General features: G+C 48.3%; 1 protein-coding gene across 2 annotated transcripts in view; it reads right to left on the minus strand.

Annotated features, from left to right (window-relative positions):
- The window catches only part of KCNIP3 (potassium voltage-gated channel interacting protein 3), a 93,596-nt gene that overhangs the window by 42,429 nt on the left and 25,570 nt on the right, over positions 1-25,597 (minus strand). The gene's annotated exons all lie outside the window — the stretch shown is intronic.

Here is a 25,597-nt window from a genome sequence, read left to right on the forward strand (position 1 = left end):
CTAGATAGCATATTAAAAAGCAGAGGCATCACTTTGTCAACAAAGGTCCATCTAGTTAAGGCTATCGTTTTTTCCAGTAGTCATGTATGGATGTGAGAGTTGGATTATAAAGAAAGCTGAGTGTTGAAGAATTGATGCTTTTGAACTGTGGTGTTGGAGAAGGCTCTTGAGAGTCCCTTGGACTGCAAGGAGATCCAACCAGTCCATTCTAAAGGAGATCAGTCCTGGGTGTTCATTGGAAAGACTGATGTTGAAGCTGAAACTCCAATACTTTGGCCACCTGATGCGAAGAGTTGACTCATTGGAAAAGACTCTGATGCTAGGAGGGATTGGGGACAGGAGGTGAAGGGGACGACAGAGGATGAGATGGCTGGATGGCATCACTGACTCAATGGACATGAGTTTGGGTGAACTCTGGGAGTTGGTGCTGGACAGGGAGCCCTGGCATGCTGCGGTTCACGGGGTTGCAAAGAGCCAGGCACGACTGAGAGACTGAACTGAACTGAATACTGAATGAGTGATGGAATGCTGAAGGGCATCATGCTCTCAGGGCCCCTCATCCTACTCACTGGTCCACTGTGATGGAGAGTTCCTGTTCTCTCCCTCAGTTGGAGGACTTTTCACCTCTTCTTGTGTCTTTTCTTAACCTTACCCAGCTCCATCCCAGGGGAACCAAACAGCTCCAAAATGACAGGACCAGATAAGGAGAGCCGTAGTTCTCAGCAATGTCACTTCAGACTCTTAAAGGTTTGGTTTTGTTTTGCTTTGCTTGTTTGTTTGTTTCTGGCTTTTTAAAACTTAATATCTTAAAAAAAAAAAAAAAAAAGAATGAACTGACTTGGCTGCCTCTGGTCTAAGTTGAGGCATGTGGGACCTAGTTCCCTGACCAGGGACTGAACCCAGGCCACCTGCATTGGGAGTGTGGAGGCTTAGCCACTGGATACCCAGGAAGACTTGAAACCCTTGGAGTTTATAGAATGTCCACCATGTTGACTTGTGAGTTTCTTTGGGTCCATTTCTGTTTCTCGGCTGACCTTGGCTTTCCCACCTCTCTCTGTTGGCAAGAGGAGAGCGTGATGGTGAGTCAGGAGTTCTAGGGTTGTGCAGCCTATGTCACGTTGCTTTCCACCTCTTTGGGCCTCAGTCGTTCATCTCCAAAGTGGGGAAAGCATTCTTTAATCCCAGGGACACCCCCTCATATGTTGTCATGAGACTCAGGGGCATCCATGCATGCGAGAGCGCTCTGAGCAATGAGGGGCTCTATGGACATACTCGCCAGTGCTGCAGTATTTTAATGCAGCGCTGAATCAAGGCTGAGTCTCCGCACACAAAAGGTGCCCAGGAAGAATCGCTGTCCAACTTGGAGTCTGCTTGCTACCCCTGGCATTCGCCCTAGTCACAGGGGGTCATCAATCCTCATGTTTTATGACAATGCAGCTAAGTGCTCTCAAATCACATCGTTGTTGCTGATCTGTAAAGATGTCTGGACGTAAGTATTTCTTTGTTGGAACTCGAGCCAGGGGCCCAAGGATGTCCTGGGGAATTTCCACCCGGCACGCTGTTTACTTGGCCTCCGTGGCGGCCTCTGGCAGCTCAGGGAGGTATGTTATTACAAATGCCCTGGTCAGCTGGATACAGATGAATGACTTGGGAATCAAAACCTTGGGATGGAAAACAGCAGGGGAGAAGCCAGAGCTCCAGACAGGGTGCCGGGGCTGGAAGTCCAGGATCTGAGTCCCATCTTTGTCTCCAGCCTATGGTCTCAAGCTGTCCATCCTCCTCCCTGAGTTCAATGGAGGGAGGGAATTGGGTAATAATTGTAATAGCAGCATCTTCATCAATTGAGTGCATCTATTGAGCGCCGGTCTCCTAGGCACTGACATGTGTGTGCTGAGTCGCTCAGTCATGTCCGACTCTCTGTGGACCCACGGATGGCAGCCCGCCAGGCTTCTCTGTCCATGGGATTCTCCAGGTAAGAATACTGGAGTGGGTTACCATGCCCTCCTCCAGGGCGTCTTCCTGACCCAGGGATCAAACCGATCTGCTTGTGTCTCCTACATCAGGTTCTTTACCACTAGTGCTACCTGGGAAGCCCCAGGCATGGGCATTCATAATAGCACGTCATCCTCCACATCCCTATTAGCAGCCCCAGTCACAACTGCAAAATGGGCTGCAGACTGCCCCTCCCCCCGGTCTCCAAGAGCGTCAAGAGTCTAACCTGAACAGGCGCTCTGAGAAGGCTCCTGGAAACATCCAACTCTGTCTCAGAGTGCTGGACTGGCTGAGGGCAGCTACTTGTTTCTATTTTATTTATTAAATAATTTTTTTTGGACCACACTGCACAGCATTTGAGATCTTAGTTCTCTGACCAGGGATCGAACATGTGCCCCCTGCACTGGAAGCGCAGAGTCTTAACCACTGGACCACCAGGCAAGTCCCTGAGGATGAGTACCTGTGAGGCCCTCACAGAGGAGAGTCAGGGACCAGAGGAGGAGAATGGTTTTGATTCTTCCTTCAGTCTGGAGAGTCATAAGAGTTCAGAATAGAAGAGGCCTAGGTTCATTCACGCATTACGCACTCAACATGTATTTTATTTTGTACTTTGTGTCTGGAAGATACAGCGGTAAATGTGGCAGACACGGCCACTGGCCCCAAGGAGCTGACATTCTCGAGGGGAGACAGACAGTGAAACAGTTGTGACAGAGAAGTAAGGACTGTGATGGGAGAAATACGTCAGAGGAGCTCCCGGCTTGGATGCAAGGTCCAGACCAGCTTTCCCAGAGGGAAGGTCTAAAGGCAGGGAGGGTGTGTGGAGGATTCAGGGTGATAGGCCAGGCTATGAAGCTTGGGGCAGAAGGGTGGGCGGTGTGTGGGACTGAAGGTGAGCTGGTATCATGATCAGAGGGAGCATGGCCCAGGGAGGCAGGGCCGCAGGGGCCCAAGGCCAAGCCTGAATTGGGACAGGGCTTCATTTCTAGGGCAATGGAGCGTCTGGTGTGTTTTGGTTTATTTCCTCTATAGTAACCACTGCCGCATGTGCCATACTCATGAAATGAAAGTGTCAGTCACTCAATCGTGTCCGACTCTTTGTGACCCCATGGACTGTAGCTCCTCTGTCTGTGGGATTTTCCAGGAAAGAATACGGGAGTGGATTGCCATTTCCTCCTCCAGGGGATCTTCCTGACCCAGGGGTTGAACCCACATCTCTTATATCTCCTGTGCTGGCAGGCAGGTTCTTTACCACTAGCACCACCTGGGAAGCCCGAATGAAGTATAATCTTGAAAAATTGTGAATCTCTGTATTATACACCTGTAACTTATATAAAAAGCTGCATGGTGCAGGAGCATCTGAGAGGAGCTACCCCAGGTCAAAGGTCAGGAGCAGGGCCATGAGGAGATAATCCACGTCCAAGGTAAGGAGCAGCGGCTGCGCTTTGCTGGATCAGCCGTGAAGAGATACCCCACGTCCAAGGTAAGAGAAACCCCAGTAAGACAGTAGGTGCTGAGAGAGGGCATCAGAGGGCAGACACACTGAAACCATAATCACAGAAAACTAGCCAATCTAATCACACGGACTACAGCCTTGTCTAACTCAATGAAACTAAGCCATGCCGTGTGGGGCCACCCAAGACGGATGGGTCATGGTGGAGAGGTCTGACAGAATGTGGTCCACTGGAGAAGGGAATGGCAAACCACTTCAGTATTCTTGCCTCGAGAACCCCATGAACAGTATGAAAAGGCAAAATGATAGGATACTGAAAGATGAACTCCCTAGGTGGGTAGGTGCCCAATATGCTACTGGAGATCAGTGGAGAAATAACTCCAGAAAGAATGAAGAGACAGAGCCAAAGCGAAAACAACACCCAGTTGTAGATGTGACTGGTGATAGAAGCAAGGTCTGATGCTGTAAAGAGCAATATTGCATAGGAACCTGGAATGTCAGGTCCATGAATCAAAGCAAATTGGAAGTGGTTAAACAGGAGATGGCAAGAGTGAACGTCAACATTCTAGGAATCGGCGAACTAAAATGGACCAGAATGGGTGAATTTAACTCAGATGACCATTATATCTACTACTGTGGGCAGGAATCCCTTAGAAGAAATGGAGTAGCCATCATGGTCAACAAAAGAGTCCAAAATGCAGTACTTGGATGCAATCTCAAAAATGACAGAATGATCTTTGTTCATTTCCAAGGCAAACCATTCAATATCGTGGTAATCCAAGTCTATGCCCCAACCAGTAATGCTGAAGAAGCTGAACGGTTCTATGAAGACCTACAAGACCTTTTAGAACTACCACTCAAAAAAGATGTCCTTTTCATTATAGGGGACTGGAATGCAAAAGTAGGAAGTCAAGAGACACCTGGAATAGCAGACAGATTTGGCCTTGGAGTACAGAATGAAGCGGGGCAAAGGCTACTAGAGTTTTGCCAAGAGAATGCAGTGGTCAGCAAACACCCTCTTCCAACAACACAAGAGAAGACCCTACACATGGACATCACCAGATGGTCAACACCAAAATCAGATTGATTATATTATTTGCAGCCAAAGATGGAGAAGCTCTCTACAGTCAGCAAAAATAAGACTGGGAGCTGACTGTGGCTCAGATCATGAACTCCTTATTGCCAAATTCAGACTTAAATTGAAGAAAGTAGGGAAAACCACATCACCATTCAGGTATGACCTAAATCAAATCCCTTATAATTATACAGTAGAAGTGAGAAATAGATTTAAGGGACTAGATCCGATATAGTGCCTGATGAACTATGGATGGAGGTTCGTGACATTGTACAGGAGACAGGGATCAAGACCATCCCCAAGAAAAAGAAATGCAAAAAAGCAAAATGGCTGTCTTAGGAGGCCTCACAAATAGCTGTGAAAAGAAGAGAAGCAAAAAGCAAAGGAGAAAAGGAAAGATATAAGCATCTGAATGCAGAGTTCCAAAGAATAGCAAGGAGAGATAAGAAAGCCTTCCTCAGTGATCAGTGCAAAGAAATAGAGGAAAACAACAGAATGGGAAAGACTAGAGATCTCTTCAAGAAAATGAGAGATACCAAGGGAACATTTCATGCAAAAATGGGCTTGATAAAGGACAGAAATAGTATGGACCTAACAGAAGCAGACAATATTAAGAAGAGGTGGCAAAAATACACAGAAGAACTGTACAAAAAAGATCTCCATGACCGAGATAATCACGATGGTGTGATCACTGACCTAGAGCCAGACCTCCTGGAATGTGAAGTCAAGTGGGCCTTAGGAAGCATCACTACAAACAAAGCTAATGGATGTGATGGAATTCCAGTTGAGCTATTTCAAATCCTAAAAGATGATGCTGTGAAAGTGCTGCACTCAGTATGCCAGCAAATTTGGAAAACTCAGCAGTGGCCACAGGACTGGAAAAGATCAGTTTTCATTGCAATCCCAAAGAAAGGCAATGCCAAAGAATGCTCAAACTACCGCACAATTGCATTCATCTCACACACTAGTAAAGTAATGCTCAAAATTCTACAAGCCAGGCTTCAGCAATATGTGAACCATGAACTTCCAGATGTTCAAGCTGGTTTTAGAAAAGGCAGAAGAACCAGAGATCAAATTGCCAACATCTTCTGGATCATCAAAAAAGCAAGAGAGTTCCGGAAAAACATCTATTTCTGCTTTATTGACTATGCCAAAGCCTTTGACTGTGTGGATCACAATAAACTGTGGAAAATTCTGAAAGAGAGGGGAATACCAGACCACCTGACCTGCCTGTTGAGAAACCTGTTTGCAGGTCAGGAAGCAATAGTTAGAACCAGACATGGAACAACAGACTGGTTCCAAATAGGAAAAGGAGTATGTCAAGGCTGTATATTGTCACCCTGCTTATTTAACTTATATGCAGAGTACATCATGAGAAACACTGGGCTGGAAGAAGCACAAGCTGGAATCAAGATTGCCAGGAGAAATATCAATAACCTCAGATATGCAGTTGACACCACCCTTATGGCAGAAAGTGAAGAAGAACTAAAGAGCCTCTTGATGAAATTGAAAGAGGAGAATGAAAAAGTTGGCTTAAAGTTCAACATTCAAATGTATTCTTTTTAATGGCTGAGTAATACTCCATTGTGTATATGTACCACAGCTTTCTTATCCATTCATCTGCTGATGGACATCTAGGTTGCTTCCATGTCCTGGCTATTATAAACAGTGCTGCGATGAACATTGGGGTACACGTGTCTCTTTCCCTTCTGGTTTCCTCAGTGTGTATGCCCAGCAGTGGGATTGCTGGATCATAAGGCAGTTCTATTTCCAGTTTTTTAAGGAATCTCCACACTGTTCTCCATAGAGGCTGTACTAGTTTGCATTCCCACCAACAGTGTAAGAGGGTTCCCTTTTCTCTGCACCCTCTCCAGCATTTATTGCTTGTAGACTTTTGGATCGCAGCCATTCTGACTGGCGTGAAATGGTACCTCATAGTGGTTTTGATTTGCGTTTCTCTGATAATGAGTGATGTTGAGCATCTTTTCATGTGTTTGTTAGCCATCTACATGTCTTATTTGGAGAAATGTCTATTTAGTTCTTTGGCCCATTTTTTGATTGGGTCATTTATTTTTCTGGAGTTGAGCTCTAGGAGTTGCTTGTATATTTTTGAGATTAGTTGTTTGTCAGTTGCTTCATTTGCTATTATTTTCTCCCATTCTGAAGGCTGCCTTTTCACCTTGCTAATAGTTTCCTTTGATGTGCAGAAGCTTTTAAGTTTAATTAGGCCCCATTTGTTTATTTTTGCTTTTGAGGGTGGGAAGATTTGGGAGTATGGCATTGAAACATGTATAATATCATGTATGAAACGAGTTGCCAGTCCAGGTTCGATGCACGATACTGGATGCTTGGGGCTAGTGCACTGGGATGACCCAGAGGGATTGTATGGGGAGGGAGGAGGGAGGAGGGTTCAGGATGGGGAACACATGTATACCTGTGGCGGATTCATTTTGATATTTGGCAAAACTAATACAATTTGTAAAGTTTAAAAATAAAATTAAATTAAAAAATATATATATATAAAAAGAAAGTGTTATAAAAAAAAAAAAAAAGTTCAACATTCAGAAAACTAAGATCATGGCATCCAGTCCCATCACTTCATGGGAAATAGGTGGGGAAACAGAGGAAACAGTGGCTGACTTTATTTTTGGGGCACCAAAATCACTGCGGATGGTGATTGCAGCCATGAAATTAAAAGACGCTTACTCCTTGGAAGGAAAGCTATGACCAACATAGACAGCATATTAAAAAAGCAGAGACATTACTTTGCCAACAAAGGTCTGTCTAGTCCAGGCTATGGTTTTTTCCAGTAGTCATGTATGGATGTGAGAGTTGGACTATAAAGAAAGCTGAGCACTGAAGAATTGATGCTTTTGAACTGTGGTGTTGGAGAAGACTCTTGAGAGTCGCTTGGACTGCAAGGAGATCCAACCAGTCCATTCTAAAGGAGATCAGTCCTGGGTGTTCATTGGAAGGACTGATGTTGAAGCTGAAACTCCAATACTTTGGCCACCTGATGCGAAGAGCTGACTCATTTGAAAAGACCCTGATGAAAGACCCTGGGAAAGATTGAGGGCAGGAGGAGAAGGGGACGACAGAGGATGAGATGGTTGGATGGCATCACCGACTCAATGGACATGAGTTTTTGGTAGACTCTGGGAGTTGGTGATGGACAGGGAGGCCTGGCGTGCTGAGATTCATGGGGTTGCAAAGAGTTGGACACGACTGAGCGACTGAACTGAACTGAGCTTATATAATACAGTAAATGAACTAACTTCAATTAAACAATGCTATTTGGCAGAAGCTTGATGGGGCGTGGGGAGCACACACAGCCCTCTGCCCCCACAGCAGCAGGAGGGATGGTCTCTGGGTGTCTCCTGCTGTACCCCAATGTCCAGGGCTCAAGAATGGGGTGCAGGAAAAAAAAGAATGGGGTGCAGGGCTGCCCAAGGTTTCACTGAAGCCAGCATCATAGCCTCTTCTCATCTCTCATGTGTTTACCAAAAGAACAGCACTGGAGTCCAGATTGCTAAACTGTGTTAGACATTGAGTGTGTACAGCCGCCCATCGTCTGCTGAAGCAGCAAGTGGAGGATTTAGTGACAGAATTCACGGGAGAAAGGATGTGTCATGTTTGTACAACCTTACGCCTTAGGAGCAGTTCCACAGCTCTCATTTCCTGTGGCCCCTAAACCCTGGAAGACATCCAGGGATATCAAGGATGTAATTATGATTCCCATTTAACAGATAGGAAAAGCGAGGCCTGGTGGGTTGGGAGGGTAGGGTAGTGGCACAAAATGTCTTCCCAACCATCACACACACAAAAAAAGAGGCAGAGAGGTGTTGAGAACCCAAGTCTGACTGATTCCAAGGCCAGCCAGGGCTCTTAGCCCCCACACTGCTTTCAAAATATAAAGAGTGCATCACTTTGTTAAACCGCCTCCACCTAGCGCTTCTCGAATGCGTTTGCAACGGAACCCTTTTTCATGGAACACATATTAATATCCCGTGGTCCATACTTGGAGGAACTGTTCTCCCATATAAGCTTCTAGGAAGTAACCAGCGTGTTTGAGTGTAAGCCCAAGTCTGGAGTCAGGCAGACCCAGAGCAAATTCTAGTTCCAGCTATGGGGCTCTGGAAAAGTCCCTTTCCCATCTCCTCTGGGGTCCTCACTGCATTGTTGAAAAGATTAAATGAAATGACACTCATAATTTTTCTATTAATATTTCCTCCTCTCTGTTCTGCCAATACCTGCTTTCTGGAACTCCTTTTAGGTGAAAGTTGGAACTCCTGGAAATTGAACTCTTAGCCGGAGAATTGAACTCTCTTCCATGATCTTATTTTGTTTCATATTTTCATGGTCTTATGTTTCATATTTTCATCTCTTCGCTTTTTAGTATATATCACTTGAAAAAAATTCTAGGCTATATTGCCTTGCTTTTCAGGGTAATCATTCTGCTATTCAACCCATCTATAGTATTTTCTGCTGCTGCTAAGTCACTTCAGTCGTGTCCGACTCTGTGCGACCCCATAGAGGGCAGCCTACCAGGCTCCCCCGTCCCTGGGATTCTCCAGGCAAGAACACTGGAGTGGGTTGCCATTTCCTTCTCCAATGCATGAAAGTGAGAAGTGAAAGGGAAGTCGCTCAGTCGTGTCTGACTCCTAGCGACCCCAAGGACTGCAGCCTACCAGGTTCCCCCATCCATTGGATTTTCCAAGCAAGAGTACTGGAGTGGGGTGCCGTTGCGTTTCAGCAATTATAGTTTCACTTCCAAGACTGTTGATTCTTTTGTATGCAGACAATGTCTTCTTGGGTCTCTGAGAATATTCATTATACTCATTCTGTTGTACACTTTTCTTTTGTCTTAGTAACTGCTGATTTGGGAGTCTTTATTACATTGAGCTTGAGAACCTCCCCGGTGGCTCAGGGGTAAAGAACCCGCCTGCCAATGCGGGAGACATAAGTGATGCAGGTTCAATCCCTGGGTTGGGAAGATCCCCTGGAGGAGGGCATGGCAACCCATTCCAGTATTCTTGCCTGGAGAATCCCAAGGACAGAGGAGTGGTGGGCTATAGTCCGTAGGGTCACAAAGAGTCGGACACGACTGAATGACTGAGCATGCACGCATTTCATTGAGCTTAATGCCTCCCTTCAATGTCGTTGGTTTTTCTCACATGCTGAGCCTGTGACCAAATCTGCTTGTCAAGTGCATGTGGACCCGGCCCTGCGGGGGCAGCAGGGGGGGAAGGGGGTGGGCAGGGCATGGGGTTCACCCATGTCCTGTTTTCTGGGACCAGGATGTCTGTGCCCGTCGCCCCGGGCACTGCTCTCAGGACCTCATGCCTGCACTTGGCTCTGGTCTGCTGTGACCACCTCTGCACACAGTTGGGAGGGGCGAGGGGGGTTGCTAGAAGCCGCCAGGCCTGTAAGTCAGTTTCTCTGTTCCAGACCTGGGGCCACTCATTGTCAGAAGATCTGGGAAGGGCTCTCATTGCCCCAGTCTGGGCCTGGTGCTCGCCCTGCCCTGGGGAGTTTTCCCTCCATGACTGGCTGCTGGATCATGGGTCCACCTCTAGACCCACAAGCCTGTAAACAGCTGGGCGCCTCACCTTGATCAGTGGGTAGAACAAAATGAAGGTCTGGGACACAGATAAGTGCTTTTCAGGACAGAATAAACAGTTGATCCCTTCTGCAGATGCCAGGGGCCAAGCTCAGGGGGTGGGCACAGGAGCCAGAGACCCTTAAATCTTGGTGTTCATGCTTGGCTTGCCCTGGACAACTTCCGTCCAGCCTTTTGATTTTAAAATCCCATCTTTGTGGGGCTTCCCTGGTGACTCGGTAAAGAATCTGCCCACAATGCAGGAAATGTGGGTTTGACCCCTGGGTTGGGAAGATCCCCTGGAGATGGAAATGGCGGAGCACTCCAGTACTCTTGCCTGGGGGTAATCCCATGGACACAGGAGCCTGGCGGGCTACAGTCCACGGGGTCACAAAGAGTCAGACACATCCAAGCACACAGACACAGACTCTAGCAGGGGGACTTCCTTCGTGGTCCAGTGGCGAAGACTCCACACTCCCAACACAGGGGACATGAGTTCGATCCCTGGTCAGGGAACTAAGATCCCACATATTGCAGCTAAGAGTTCGCATGACACAAGTAAAGATCTTGAATGCCTCAACTAAGACCCTGCACAGCAAAATTAATTAAAAGACAAAAAAATCTCTAGAGGAATTTGACTTGTCCAGTTCCCTGTTGTGTATTATGTTTCCAGAGCTCAGGACAGCACCTGGTGGACAAACACAAGGACGTGCAGAGTGAAAATACAACTGGGTGCTCGTAGCCTGGCCTGGGACTGGAGGGCAGGGTGCCTGGAAGTTTACATAGGACCAACCCAGAGACCTCACGGGGATGGGGAACCCTGGCCTGTGGTTCCCTGGCAGCCGCGGGTGCTGACCTAGGACAGACCATCATCCCGGGGTCCCTCGTTGCTCCCCTCGCCGTGGAGTTCACCCCAGTCAGGCCTGGCTCGGTAAGACGCTCTGCTTGAGGGGGTGGGCAACTCTTCCCTAGCACTTCTGTGTCAGCCTGGCTGGACCTCGAGGAATGTGGGAAGTGGGGCTCAGAGTGGTGGGGCAGTTATTTGGCTGCATTGCACAGCATGTGGGATCTTAGTTTCCCGACCAGGGATCAAACCTGTGCCCCCTGCATTGCAAGCGCAGTCTTAACCACTGGACCCCCAGGAAAGCCCAGAATGGGGCTTTTAGTATCCGCTGGTCACCCAGATAGGCAGTGCTGGGACCCAGTCCACACAGGCCACATGAGACCTTGGCAGCACCCCCGCCCGTCTCCCCTTATGGAGATGGCCCCCAGAGGGCGCCAGAGAGCACCGCCAGCCAAGAAGCCCAGGGATGCCTGGCACCCAGGAGGCGCCGTAGCAGTGATCAGGCTCCACCTGCGCCCCGCAGTCCAAGCCAGAGGCCCATCCAGGGGCCCAGGCAGGGTGGCCTCCCCCGTCACCCCAAGATGCCCGTGTCCTCCCCCCTCCCTCCCGTTCCTCGGAGACTGCGGGGCGTTGGCCACACCTTCCGGTTCCTGCCGCCTCTCAGCGGGGCATCTCGGCTGCTCCAGGTGCCCCTCCCTGTTGGACAGCAGTCGGAGCAGGGGAGCACGGAACCCACCGGGCCCGAGTCCCTCCTGAAGTGATCACAGGCCAAGCAGGGGGCCGGGGCTGCAGCAGAAACGGAGTGAGGGACCCCCGCCGCGGGCAGGGAGGGCCATAGGAGGACCAGAGAGGGGAGGAAGCCCTGAGTTGGCATTTTCGGGTTTGCGTTTGGAGACAATTAGGAGCTGAATTATTAAAGATGTGTGAGAGGAGAGGCTGGTTTTAAGAAAGCATGAGTAAGCAGGACTCTCTCACAGCAGAGCACAGGGTCGAAGGCGATCAATCGTCATAATGGCTGTAAATATTTACTTGGCTTAATTGTGAATGTGTGTGCCAACCCTGTGCTTAACGCAGGGGTCCCTGCTCGACAGACCGCCATCAGGCTGCCCAGAGAAAAGCAGCTTCAGCCCCACCCCTCAGAGCCTGGCCAGCCCTGCGTGAGGGGCCCCCATGCCATAGGCTCCCCAGGGCCATGGGCTCTGAAGTGTCCTCCTAGCTTGCTCACATCTCATGGGCTGCTCAGCCTCTGGACCTCTGACTCATCTGTGAAATGGGTTGATGGGGTCCACCTCAGGGCACACAAGCCCTCCCAGTGCAGTGTCTGGAGTTGGCGGGCGGAGGGATCTGGCTTTTAATAAGTGCAAGTCCCGTTGGCCTTGGGGCCCAGTGGTCTGGAGGTGGAGGCCTGTATGGGATGCTTAGGGCTCTGGTCTAACAGGATGCTTGCTTAGTTAAAATATAGGATCAGCTTAAGTCTCAGAAGTGGGATGCTCTTAACAGGAGTCCCATAAATGCGAGATGGGGCTGCTGTGGGGCTGCCCTGCAGCCTTGATGTGGGAGCCAGCATGTTGATGACGCACTCTGTGTACTGGGCACTCTGGGCTGAGTGCTGCTTATTATTTAATCTTCACGGCAGCCCAGAAAGGAGAGTTTGTCTATCTTTACCCCCCATTTTACAGGTGAGGAAACTGAGGCTCAGAGAGGTGGAATGACTTGCCCAAGGTCACAAAGCTGGTAAGTGGCAGAGCCAGAACTAGAGTCTAGGTCCCTCTCACCCTTTCTAGGAACCCCGGGGCTGTGCTGAGACCTACCCATTCTCTGTGCTCTTCTCCTCTACCGTGGTGCCCCCTTGTCCTTCCACCAGACACTAAGAGGTGCCCGGCCCCAGCCAGCTGCCCGCATGCCTGAGGGCATATCTAGAGGTCACAGTTGACAGGGGGCCCGGATTCTGTCTGCTCCTCTGCCAGGCACATTCTGCCCAGCAGCCCCTGCACTCAGATCCATGCTAGAAGGGGGATGCATGGGCCAGGCTGTCCCATGGGGCACTCACTGATCTCTAAGGACCCCCTAGGGGCTCCTCTGGAGGCCCAGTGGCTAAGACTCCCCACTTCCACTGCAGGGGGCCTGGGTTCCATCCCTGGTCGTGGAACTAAGATCCCTCATGCTACACAGTGCGGCAAAAAATTAAAATAAAATAAGGACCCTCTCATCACAGGCTGAGGCTGTTGCTGCAAGACAGGGCCTGGTCTCTTCTCTGGAAACACAGGTGTGTTGAAGCCCACAAGGGCTATGGAAGACATGTAGATGGTGAGCACGCACACACAAGCTCACACACACACACTTTCACACACATACACATACACACACACAGGTTCAAACACACATACACATACTCTTACACACACGCATGTTCACACACACAGGTTCATGCACACACACACTCTTACACACAAACACTTGCACACACATGCAGCTGAGACAGCACGTGGTGGTTCCCGGTCTCCCTGCAGACTCATCTCCACCACCTCCGAGTCCTGTGTTTGGAAAGAGCTGAGCCCACACCGCATCCAATGCCCTCCTCGGAGACAGGACACTAGCATCCCCGAATCCCTGTATTTCCTGAGAGGGACACTGAGGCTGAGACAGCCTCATGGAGTAGAGGACAGAGCACAGTCCTGGGAGCTCCCAGACCTAGACCTTGGGCAGCTCACCTTTCTCTTTCCAGACTGTTTCCATTTGTGCCCCAGGTCTGGGGGAGGGGTGGGGCCTGCTCTTGGATTCCCTTCCCAGGCCCAGGGAAGATGGGGGAGGGAGGATTCTGAGATCCTCGTGGAGGGCGAGGATAAACTGCACCCAGACCCTTGCCTCTGACCCCACAGCCACCCAGACGGTGCAGGGAACCCGGAGCTCCAGGCTTGTCCAGCACAGAGGGTATGCTCACATCTCCACGACTCAGGCCTGATCCTGAAGGCCCAACCACGGCAGGTTTCCAGGAGTGTTTGTGGGGAGATGTCGGGGCGGGGGAGCCCTGTGTGGTGGGGGGAGGCCAGAAGGAAAATCTTCTCCAGCTCCTCTCCCCTCCCACGGCCTCAAACCCTGCTCAATACTGTGCCGGGCACAGCAGGTGCTTTGTGGATGTGATACAGAGTAAGGAGACAAAGTGGGCAGTTAGTCAAGCCCACCAGGGGATGGTGAGTAGAAAGAAACACTGGACACCCTGTAAGCTAATGATTACTCAAGAAAGTAGAAAAATGGGACACGCCTGTAAGTTAATGATGGCTCAAGAAAGCAGGCTTGCTTAGCACAAAACCATGCAACCGAAGCAGGAGACGTGCCCTAAACAATGAAACAATGGTGGCTTAAGACCCACATCTGCCCAGTAAGCTCAGTAAGTCAGTGACCCCTGGGACATGCTCTCTGCACACACACAAAACAATAATTTGTGGACCTAGCTTGACCACACAGGGACAAGAAAACTCTCCCGCTCCAGTGGCTCAGGAGTAAAGAAACTGCCTGCAAAGCAGACTTGCTGGAGACGTAGGTTCAATGCCTGGGCCAGGAAGATCTCCAGGAGAAGGAAATGGCAATCCACTCTAGTGTTCTTGCCTGGAGAATCCCATGGACAGAGGAGCCTGGTGGGCTACAGTCCCATAGGGTCACGAAGAGTCAAACACAACTCAGGGACTAAACAACTCAAGAAAAAGAAGTTCTTCTCCCTCTTCCTGACTTTCCCTTTGATTATAAAACTGTAGTCAGGTAAGGTCTCAGGGCATGGCACTCCCTCGCCCGCCCACCTGTAAGCCTCACAAGCGTCCTATTCTGATAAAACGCTTCTCATCTTTCACTTTACCTCTTGCTGAATTTTTTCTGGCCTGAGACATAAAGGACTATGGTACCAGAGCTCTTTGGAGCCCCCAAAATGATACCTAATGGTTTCACTTAGAGGTTTCCCCCACCCCACATCTGGGCTTCCCAGACGGCACAGTGGTAAAGAACCTGCCTGCCAATGCAGGAGACACAAAAGATGCAGGTTTGATCATCGTTGTTCGGGAATGTGACCACAACAGGGAAGATCCCCTGGAGGAGGAAACAGCAGCCCACTCCAGTATTCCTGTCTGGGAGAATCCCATGGACAGAGGAGCCTGGAGGGCTACAGTCTGTGGGGTTGCACAGAGTCGGCTGAGTACGCACACAAGGCAAGGCGCCCTCCGCCCAGCACAAAAGCACGACTCCTGTCTGAGCCTCGTCCCTTATCCACAGGGGAGGACAGCTAAAGAAGGCCTGCGCTCACAGGGACATTCACCCTGCTTTTCTGGGGCCTCCGGGGGTTACCTGAGAGGGCAGCACCTCCACCAGGCACACAGAACCCTAGGGACCGAGGCAGCGCTTAACAGGTGGCAGCAGGGGAGGGGAGGCCCATTGGTGAGAGGACCCCAGCCTGTCCTGGGCTTAGCTCAGAGCATCAGCAGACAGGAGGTGTCCTGGAAGAGAGGTGTCAGCCCAGGGAGCCCCAGATCCCATGTCTCTAACCCCCAAAGGTGCGAAATGCTGGGTAGGCAGGGAGAGTTATGTCAGAAAATGCAGACTATGCTCAGACTCTCAGTCATGTCCGACTCTCTGCGACCCCATGGACTGTAGCCCGCTAGGCTCCTCTGTCAATGAGATTTCCCAGGCAAGAATACTAGAGTGGGTTGCCATTTCCTCCTCCAGGGGATCTTCCTGACCCAGGATCGAACCTGGGTCTCTTGCACTGCAGGCAGATTCTTTACCATCTCGGCCACCAGAAAATGCAGAGCTGGTGATTTCAGATTAAAACAGTCCTGCTTGAATCTAGAAAGATGGTACTGGTGAGTCTATTTGCAGGGCAGCAGTGGAGAGGCAAGCGTGGAGAACAGACTGTGGACACAGTGGGGGAAGCAGAGGGGGACGGGTGGAGAGAGGAGCATGAAGCATACACGCTACCACACGTAAAACAGAGAGCCTGTGGGAGTTTGCCGTGTGACTCAGGGAGCTCAAACTGGGGCTCTCTGACAACCTAGTCTGGTGGGCTGGGGTGGGAGGAGGGAGGCAGGTTCAAGGGGGAAGGGACATATGTATACCTGTGGCTGATTCATATTGATGTATGGCAGAAACCAAGAGAATACTGTAAAGCAGTTATCCTCCAATTAACAAAAAAAGGTCCAGCTTGGTGGACAGCTTGGTCACTGCTGCCCTCTGGTGGAAGACAGGGGAATGCCTGTCAAGAGAGCCGCAGGCAACGAGCGGGGGAGGCATTCGCGGGCGTGTGGTCAGGCCCACAGGCACTAGTGGCTCGCCCGTGCTTGTCTGTCCTGGAGCCCCAGGCACAGTCACCAGGGTTCTGCCTTTCTCCTGAACCACCCCAAGTGCCGCAAAAACATTTCCTCCCATCCTGGCGCATCTGGAAGCTATTCTTTCCCCACCCCCACCCCGCCCCATCCCAAATCACCCCCAATCCTACTCCGCCCCAGAGGGCAGGGAATTGCGTCCCACAGCAGCAGAGATGCCCTGCTACACACACACACCCCATGCTGGGGTAGGTGTCTGGCACAGGACCCCTGGGGCCCCTGTGTCTGGGCAGGTGGCTCCCCAACGCCTTCCTGGGGGTCCCCCCAGAGCACCTTTCCAGTCAGTGCCCAGGGAGCCCTTCCTCTGCGTCCCACCCAGCCTCTCCTTCCTATTCTGAAGTGGCCGTTTGGAGGCAGGCAGTGGGGGAGGCCAGGCGGGTAGAGCCTTGAGCAGAGGTGGGGTCCAGCAGCAGCCTATTATATCAGTTGGGAGAATCCCAACCTCTTGGCAAATGCTAAGGAAGAGTGAGGTGCTCAAGGTTGACTTGTAATGAACTTTAACTCATTAGCAAGGCCCTGGGGAGAGGCTTGGCAGATGCTCTGAATGGTGGAAGGACCCAGAGCCTTTCAGGGCCCAGAAAGAGCGTCTAAGAAGAAACCAGGAAGGAGTAGGCAGTGGCTTTAAAGGCAGGAGTCTTAGATAGATCCCACGCTCCCAGGCCTCTCTACCTGGCTAAAGGGGATGGGGACAAATCACAGATTTTAGAGCTGGTACTTGGCCTCGAAAACTGCCTTCTCCAGCTCTAATTTCACAGATAAGGAAACCGAGGCCCAGAAAGAAGGAACTCCGGCTCAGAGTCATGCAGTACATCCCCAACATCACCAGCCGTGCCCCTAAAATCACAGGGGACAGCATTACCCTCACTGACCCTTTACAGAGTCTGGTAGAACCCTCAAAACCACCCTTTGTTGTACCCACTCAATGGGCGAGGAGATTAAGGCTCACAGAGGCCAAGCAACTTCCCCAAGGCCACGCACCAACGTAAGGTAAGCCAGTTCAGGAGACCACTCTGGTGTCAGGTGGAGAAGGTAAACAGTCACACCACTGGTGCAGAGATTTCCCCATGCATGTGACAACAACCTTCTCCTTTTATCTTTTTACTTTTCACAGTCTAATTATGGTATGTGTGGTATGAACGTCTATTAATTTGAGTTAGGAGCACTCCACCAACAGGGGCTGGGGGCTGGGTTTTATAAAGAAGAGGCTGAAGCAGGACAAGGAAGTTATTTGATTGGCTGAAGTGGTCATCTTATTTGGGAACGCCTAATCAGCTGTTTGTGATTGGTTGTTCTCAAGTTCGATTTTCTCGAGTTCAAGTACATTGACTGACTAAGGTTTTGGCTTGCTTCCGTAGGCTAGCAAGGCATTAGAGGCACCTCGGTGCGATGGCCTCTTGTTTAAATATCTCACACAGCTCATGCTGGTGGGCTGGCGTGGCGCTGCCTGCTTGCCTGTGCCTGCGTTTGCCTTTTCACAGCTCCGGTGTCAGAGGTGCAATTCGAATGAGACACCCCGGCCCCCACCTACAGCCCTGGGAGCAACAAGCAACCAGGCACAGCCACCACGTGCTGACCCCTTTACACTTGCTGTTCCCTCACTACCCTTGAAGGTCACGGGCAAGTCCTTGCATAACTGAGCTCCACAGTTTTTGCGTTACGAGCTCTGACTCTCTCTGAGCATTTCCTTTACCAGACTGGGTCCCGAGGTACACTGGGGCCAAACAAAACATGATGAATTCCTCTGACTTCCACCGGAGTGCGTCAGACCTAAGCTGGACCTGAGGTGGGCTTCCCTGGTAAAGGATGGTAACGGATCCGCCTGCAATGCAGGAGACCCAGGTTGGATCCGTGGATCGGGAAGAGCCTCTGGAGAAGGGAATGGCTACCCACGAGGCCTGAGGTGTATAAAATTTTGTTTGAAGGGAAGGAGAGGAAGGAGAAAATGGGTTCCTCTGAGTCTAAAGAGTCTGGGCCTCCTCCATCTGGACTAACCAACTGTTATAACTGGGTATAACAATGACAGGCCCAGAATCCACGTTTGTCTGGACAAGCGCATGAACCTAACCAAAGATAATCTTGAATTACAGTGGCCACAGTGGAGAACTTTTAACCTAGATGAACTTGTCCACTTACAAAACGCTGTAGGGAAAAATCAGTCCCAAACTTCTCCAAAACAATGAGATGCATTTTTTTTTTTAATTGATGTGCAGAAGTTTCTAAGACAAAATGAATCAAAATCGTCTCTTTTAAAGAGTTCAATACTGCCAGGAATATTTCCTGTGTGTCCCAGCTAAAACCTGAAGATAAGATATTGGAAATGACTTTTTCTTTAAGAGACTTCCCTGGTGGATAAGGATCCCCTTGCCAACGCGTGGGATACGGGTGTGGTCCCTGGTCTGGGAAGACTGCATATGCCGTGGAGCAACTAAGCCCACCCGCCACAGTTACTGAGCCCGTGTGCTGTGCTACTGAGTCTCGTGCCCTAGAGTCCGTGCTCCACCAGCAACAGAAGTCACCGCGACGAGAAGGCCGTGCCCTGCGATGAAGCGTGGCCCCTGCTCACAGCAACTAATTAATTAATTTTTATTTTTGGCTGCCCTGGGTCTTCATTGCTGCGAGAGAAAGCCCCCAGGGCAGCCAAAAAGAAAAATTAATTTATTAATTTTTAAAAATTGTTGTTTAAAAAAGAGAAAAGAAGAGCTGTATGGTCAGAAGTTGGCTGGATTAGAGACTGATATTCAGGGCCGATGGGAACTTTTTGAGGCCTTCCTACCCAAGCTAAAATAGAACTATACATACAGAGGGAAAGACAGCAATCTGAAGCCTTTGTGGAACAATGCATTGAAATGTTCCAAAGATACAAGCAGCTCTAAATCCAAAATACAGAAATTTTTAAATTTCCATCTTAGTGGGAAATCTTCTCCCTGGTATAAAGAAGCAAACTGGATGGGTGGATTCAGCCCTTGACATTATTATTCAGGCAGCAATGCAATTCTTTGAGGAACTGCAAACAACGGCTCTGGCCTTTCAAGTTGCGTCTTTACAAGAACAGAAAAGCAGCTTCAGAAGCAGTTCAAAGCTCACCCGGTCTTTTTACCAATCCCCAGGGAGAAGAACACCGAGCACCAGGAACCAGCTCCAGGGAGGGACTGAAAACACTTCTGCTTATTGCATCTCCTTCTGTTGGCGTCTCCAGGGGAAACAGCCCTGGATGGGATGCTTTACTTACATGGAGAAGAGACCAAGCAAGATGCATTATGATGGTGGAGACTGGCCCCCACGGCCCGCCTCTCCTGGCACCTGGCACAGGGCAGCTGACCTGTGAGCACCCCTCTCATGCCACGGTGGAAGAATTCTGCCCCCTCCCCGCAGAGGACGGGTAAAACAGTGAGTGGCCAGCTGCCGTCGAATGCACGAGCCTTAAAAAAAATAGTCGCTCAGTCGTGTCTGACTCTACGGCCCCATGGACTGTGGCCCACCAGGCTCCTCTGTACATGGAATTCTCCAGGCAAGCATACTGGAGCAGGTTGCCATTTCTGTCCCGACTCAGGGATCAAAACCAGGTCTCTTGTACTGCAGACAGATTCTTTAAGAAGAGACAAAGGAACACTCAAAAAATTAGGCAAGGAGGGATTTTTCCATACAAGGTGAAAAGCCCAGCACAGAATGTGAGACCTCTTTTTTTTTTTTAATTACTTATTTGACTGCACTGGGTCTCAGTTGTGGCCTGCGGGCTCTAGTTCCCAGCGCAGGGATCAGACTTGGGCCCCCCGCGTTGGGAGCTCGGACTTTCAGGCACTGGACGACCAGGGAAGTCCCTGTGTGGGCCTTATATCTCTTGGTAAAAAAGTGTTCCAGGCCCAAGGCGCATTCTCACGCGGCCGAGTGAGAGCATCAAAAGACGGCATATGAGGCTGCCCTCCCACCAACGAAGGTAAAATACTGAAACATTTATTACTGAACACGGGTTTACATATTTTTGGCCTCTTATTACAGAAGGATGAAAGATATTTGGGTCTGTTAATAAACATGTTTTGTGCCACACTGGAAACTTCACTGTGGACAATATGCTTCTAGAAATTATGAAATGTATTAATAAGTTTGCCAATCTACAGAATGCTGGCATAGTAGTCCATAATTGCTAATTTCTTAGTTTCACTAGAAACTAAGGTTTCTAAGGGTTAAGAAATCTAATCAGTATATGTAAACGAAACTATGAGAAATGATAAGAGAAATGACTGTATACAATAAAAGTAGGATGTGTTTTGGGTAAGAAAAGGTATAAAAGGGGGAAATGCATTTTTAAGGGAAAAAAGTTATTTTGTTTTCAAGTAGGATAACTGGTTGTTTTAGAATGAGAAATTGTGTAAGATTTCTAGAGATCTGATATGACCTGGCATAATATAATCATAATTCTAGTTATGATCTTAAAATGTTGTATGTCACAGACAGAATAAAAATTCCTTGTCAACTGCATTATAAAGAAATCTCATCAGCTATTTAGCCATGGTCACTTTTAAGTCTTTTGACGTTTACAGACAGTGATGGTTTTACTCTGATGCTTTTGCAAAAATGCTTCCTCTTCAAAGAGATTTATGGAAAGAATTCTTACAGGTACAGATTTCTGATAACTTGAAGATCATAATAGCACTGCACTAAATCAGAATGTTCAGAACGCTGCTGGAGAAAACTGACGAATTCACAAAACTACTGACCGAAGGTCAAGCATTAATCAGGAATTAATTGCATGGTATTAGGGGACTGTAAATTGGTACAGACACTTTGGAAAACAATATGGAGATTCCTCAAAAAACTAAAAATAGATTTGCCATTCAGTTCAGTTCAGTAACTCAGTCATGTCTGACTCTTTGCGACCCCATGGATTGCAGCACGCCAGGCCTCCCTGTCTATCACCAACTCCCAGAGTTTACTCAAACTCATGTCCATTGAGTCGGTGATGCCATCCAACCATCTCATCCTCTGTAGTCCCCTTTTCTTTCTGCCTTCAATCTTTCCCAGCATCAGGGTCTTTTCAAATGAGTCAGCTCTTCACATCAGGTGGCCAAAGTATTTGAGTTTCAGCTTCAACATCAGTCCTTCCAATGAACACCCAGGACCCGTCTCCTTTAGGATGGACTGGTTGGGTCTCCTTGCAGTCCAAGGGACTCTCAAGAGTCTTCTCCAACACCACAGTTCAAAAGCACCAATTCTTCGGCACTCAGCTTTCTTTATAGTCCAACTCTCACATCCATACATGACCACTGGAAAAACCATAGCCTTGACTAGATGGACCTTTGCTGGCAAAGTAATGTCTCTGCTTTTTAATATGCTGTCTAGGTTGGTCATAACTTTTCTTCCAAGGAGTAAGCATCTTTTAATTTCATGGCAACAGTCACTATTTGTAGTGATTTTGGAGCCCCCCAAAATAAAGTCTGTCACTATTTCCACTGTTTCTCCACCTATTTGCCATGAAGTGATGAGACTGGATGCCATAATCTTAATTTTCTGAATGTTGAGCTTTAAGCCAACTTTTTCACTCTCCTCTTTTACTTTCATCAGGAGGCTCTTTAGTTCTTCTTCACTTTCTGCTGTTCTTCTGACAGTTTCTAAGGGTGGTTCTTCTGACACTTTCTAAGGGTGGTGTCAACTGCCTGAGGTTATTGATATTTCTCCCAGCAATCTTGATTCCAACTTGTGCTTCCTCCAGCCCAGTGTTTCTCATGATGTACTCTGCATATAAGTTAAATAAGCAGGGTGACAATATACAGCCAGTCTGTTGTTCCATGTCCAGTTCTAACTGTTGCTTCTTGACCTGCATACACATTTCTCAAGAAGCAGGTCAGGTGGTCTGGTATTCCCATCTCTTTCAGAATTTTCCACAGTTTATTGTGATCCACACAGTCAAAGGCTTTGGCACAGTCAATAAAGCAGAAATAGATGTTTTTCTGGAACTCTCTTGCCTTTTCAATGATCCAGCAGATGTAGGCAATTTGCTCTCTGCCATATGTTCCAGAGTTGCCATATGATCCAGCAATCCCACTCATAGGCATATATCCAAAGAAAACTCTAATTTGAAAAGATGCATGCACCTCAGTGTTCACAGCAGGAGTATTTGCAATAGCCAAGCATGGAAACAACTTACATGTCCATCAACAGGTGAATGGATAAAGAAGATCACACAATGGGATAATACTCAGCTTTATAGCTGAAAGAAGGAAATAATGCCATTTGCCCCAACATAGATGGCCCTAGAGATCATCATATTAAGTGAAGTAAGTCAGAAAGAGAAAGACAAATGCCATATGATATCACCAATATGTGGAATCTAAAATATGACACAAATGAGCTCATCTATGAAAAAGAAACAGACTCAGAGACATAGAGAACAGACGTAAGGTTGCCAAAGGGGAGGTAGGGTAAGGGTGGATGGACTGGGAGTTTGGAGTTAGCAGATGCAAATTATTATACATAGGGTGCATAAACAACAAGATCCTACTGTATAGCACAGGGAGCTGCATTCAGTATGCCATAATAAACCATAATGGAAAAGGAAAGGAATTAATTACATGAGGATGGAAGTGCTGATGGGAGCAATTATAATTTTACAACTTTGGTTGAGAAACTGCTGATTTTTTTTAATAATTTGTTTTCCAGATTAAAAGAACCCTGTTTCTCCTTTCTTTTAAGTAATCTATATCACAGAAATTTGGTAAAGTATACTTTTGTAAACAAAAATGGCATATATTTATCCTTTTCTCTCTACCTGATCTCTTCAGAATTTAGAAACGTATTGAATATTCTTAATTAATATAGGTATATATATATATATATATATATATATATATATATACACACACACAAGGGAATAATACTCAGCCATAAAAAATAATGAAATAATGCCATTTGTACCAACATAGATGGCCCTAGAGATGATCATACTAAGTGAAGTAAGTCAGAAAGAGAAAGACAAATACCGTATGATATCACCTATATGTTGAATCTAAAATATGACACAAATGAGTTCATCTATGAAAAATAAATAGACTCACACACATAGAGAACAGATTTATGGTTGCCAAAGGGGCAACTGTTTAACTGAACTGACCTCTTCTCAGGACTAAGAGACTGGTTCGGTGAGATGCAGCCAACTACCAACTCAGTCTAGACTGTAAGACTTCTGGGATAAACTTAAAAGGTGAGGAATGAGGGGTAGGAAACTATGCCCCTTCCAAATATGCCTCTTTGACTTAGGGGTTATTTTGAGCCAATAAAGTGGTTTCAGATAATAGTACTGCTTTAAATTACCTGCTGGCTGAACAAGGAGGAATCTGTGCCATAGCAATGACCTCCTGGTGCACTTGGGTCAACAACTCTGGTATAAAAGAAACTCAAATACAAGAATTGAAAAAATAAGCCACTGGGCTAAAAAAAAGGCTGATGCCTTTTCGGGTACATTATTTGATTTACTTGATACCAACTGATTTGGCCCTAAATAAGAAGTATATTCAGACTTTTGGTATTAACCTCTTGACAGTCACCACTGGAGTCTCCCTGGTGGGCTGTGTGCTCTCAGGGGTCTTAAATACGAGTCTGAGTTCCTGAGCAGTACATCAGATGGTCTCACTGAGCTTGGAGTGACAGAAACACGGTGGACAATGAGATGAAGAGCAGAAACAACTCTCCGTGGCCAACAGCAAAACCTAGGAGGTGCAGGATGAGGCGCATCACCTGAGGGCCACTGAGAATGACAGGAATTACAAACCGAAAATTTTTTATTTACTTTTTTTTTCTGGCCACACATGGCTTGTGGGATTTTGGTTCCCCGACCAGGGATCAAATCTGGGCCTTCAGCAGTGAAAGCACCCAGTCCTAACCACTGGACCATCAAGGAATTCCCAGTAATACCAAGTTGTTGGTCAATCTCTTATGCAGGAGAGGATGACCAAAAGGGAGGAATTGTTAAAGCAACTGAACAAGAGGCCAGGGACTTCCCTGGTGGGCCAGTGGTTGAGAATCTGCCTTGCAATGCAGAGCATGCTGGTTCGGTCTCTAGCTGGGGATCTAAGATCCCACAGGCTTCGGAGCAGCTAAGCCCGTGTGCCACGACTAGAGAGTTCCTGCACCCCGGTGAAAGATTCCGTGTGCTGTGACAAAGACTCGGTGCAACCAAATACATAAATAAGTTAATTAAACAAACAAACAAGAGGCCATTGGACTGAGGTGGCTTTGATGCCTTGGTAGCTCATGCAAGCAAACCAAAACCTAAAAAGCCAGAGTGAACGCACCTGAATCCAAGAAAAGGCAGCTTACGAGCAACCAATCACAGACAGACAACTAAGACAATGGCTTAAGCTGCAGCCAATCAGCTTCTTTGCTTTGCTTCTGGCTCTTTATAAAAAACCTCCCCACTGGCTCTCTTCACGGGTATGCTCCCAACAACCTGGCTTCCCAGGGGGCTCAGTGGTAAAGAGTCTGTCTGCAATGAGACACGGTTTCCATCCCTCGGTCAGGAAGATCCCCTGGAGAAGGAAATGGCAGCCCAGTCCAGTATTCTTGCTTGGAAAACTCCATAGACAGAGGAATCTGGTGGGCTACAGTCCAGGGGGTCGCAAAGGGCTGGACGCGACTGAGCGACTAAGCACAGCACAGCAACACCTTTGGTTTGCTGCTGCCGCACTCAAATAAATTTGTGAAATGTTGAATGTCCTTTCACCTTGTAACAGCCACAAGTGGCAGAGCTAAGGTTCTTTGTTGTTTAAACATTGTTTTCAAAATATAGAAATAAAACCCAAGAGCATGGCTGATCTCCTGGGCCCTGCTGGGGCACTGTCCAGTGCCTGCGGGGCACCTGACTGGCCAGGGGAGCAGAACTAAGCGGTGAAGAGGCCCGGACGTTTCACAAGCCTGTAAAGCTGAGAAGACGCGATGGCATCCTCTCCTCTCTTGGGGAGAAGATAACCGCACAGGTGGTGGCTTCCGCCCTGAATCTTTCTTAGTTTCATGCCTGAGCAATAACATGTCCATGTTTCTTTTATTTCCAGCCCCTCTAAAAATCTGTTTCTTTTTTGCTTTGTCACTCTGCTGGTTGCCTCATTAAGGACTTCAGTAGGACCTGACACATGCTGTCTATTTGTAGAATGATATTTTTAACACATTGAGAAGGATGCTTTGACAATTCAAGCCAGCAGTGCCCACCTTTGTCTGTAACCTGGGGCCTCTGCTGCCTCATTCTGGAGCCCAAGCCCTCTCTCCTGGCCCCTCCTGGCCTCTG

This window comes from Bos grunniens, chromosome 11, assembly GCF_055505025.1.
Source record: "Bos grunniens cultivar Pamir isolate PY7600 chromosome 11, Bosgru_T2T1.0, whole genome shotgun sequence".
In the NCBI taxonomy this organism is placed as follows: domain Eukaryota; kingdom Metazoa; phylum Chordata; class Mammalia; order Artiodactyla; family Bovidae; genus Bos; species Bos grunniens.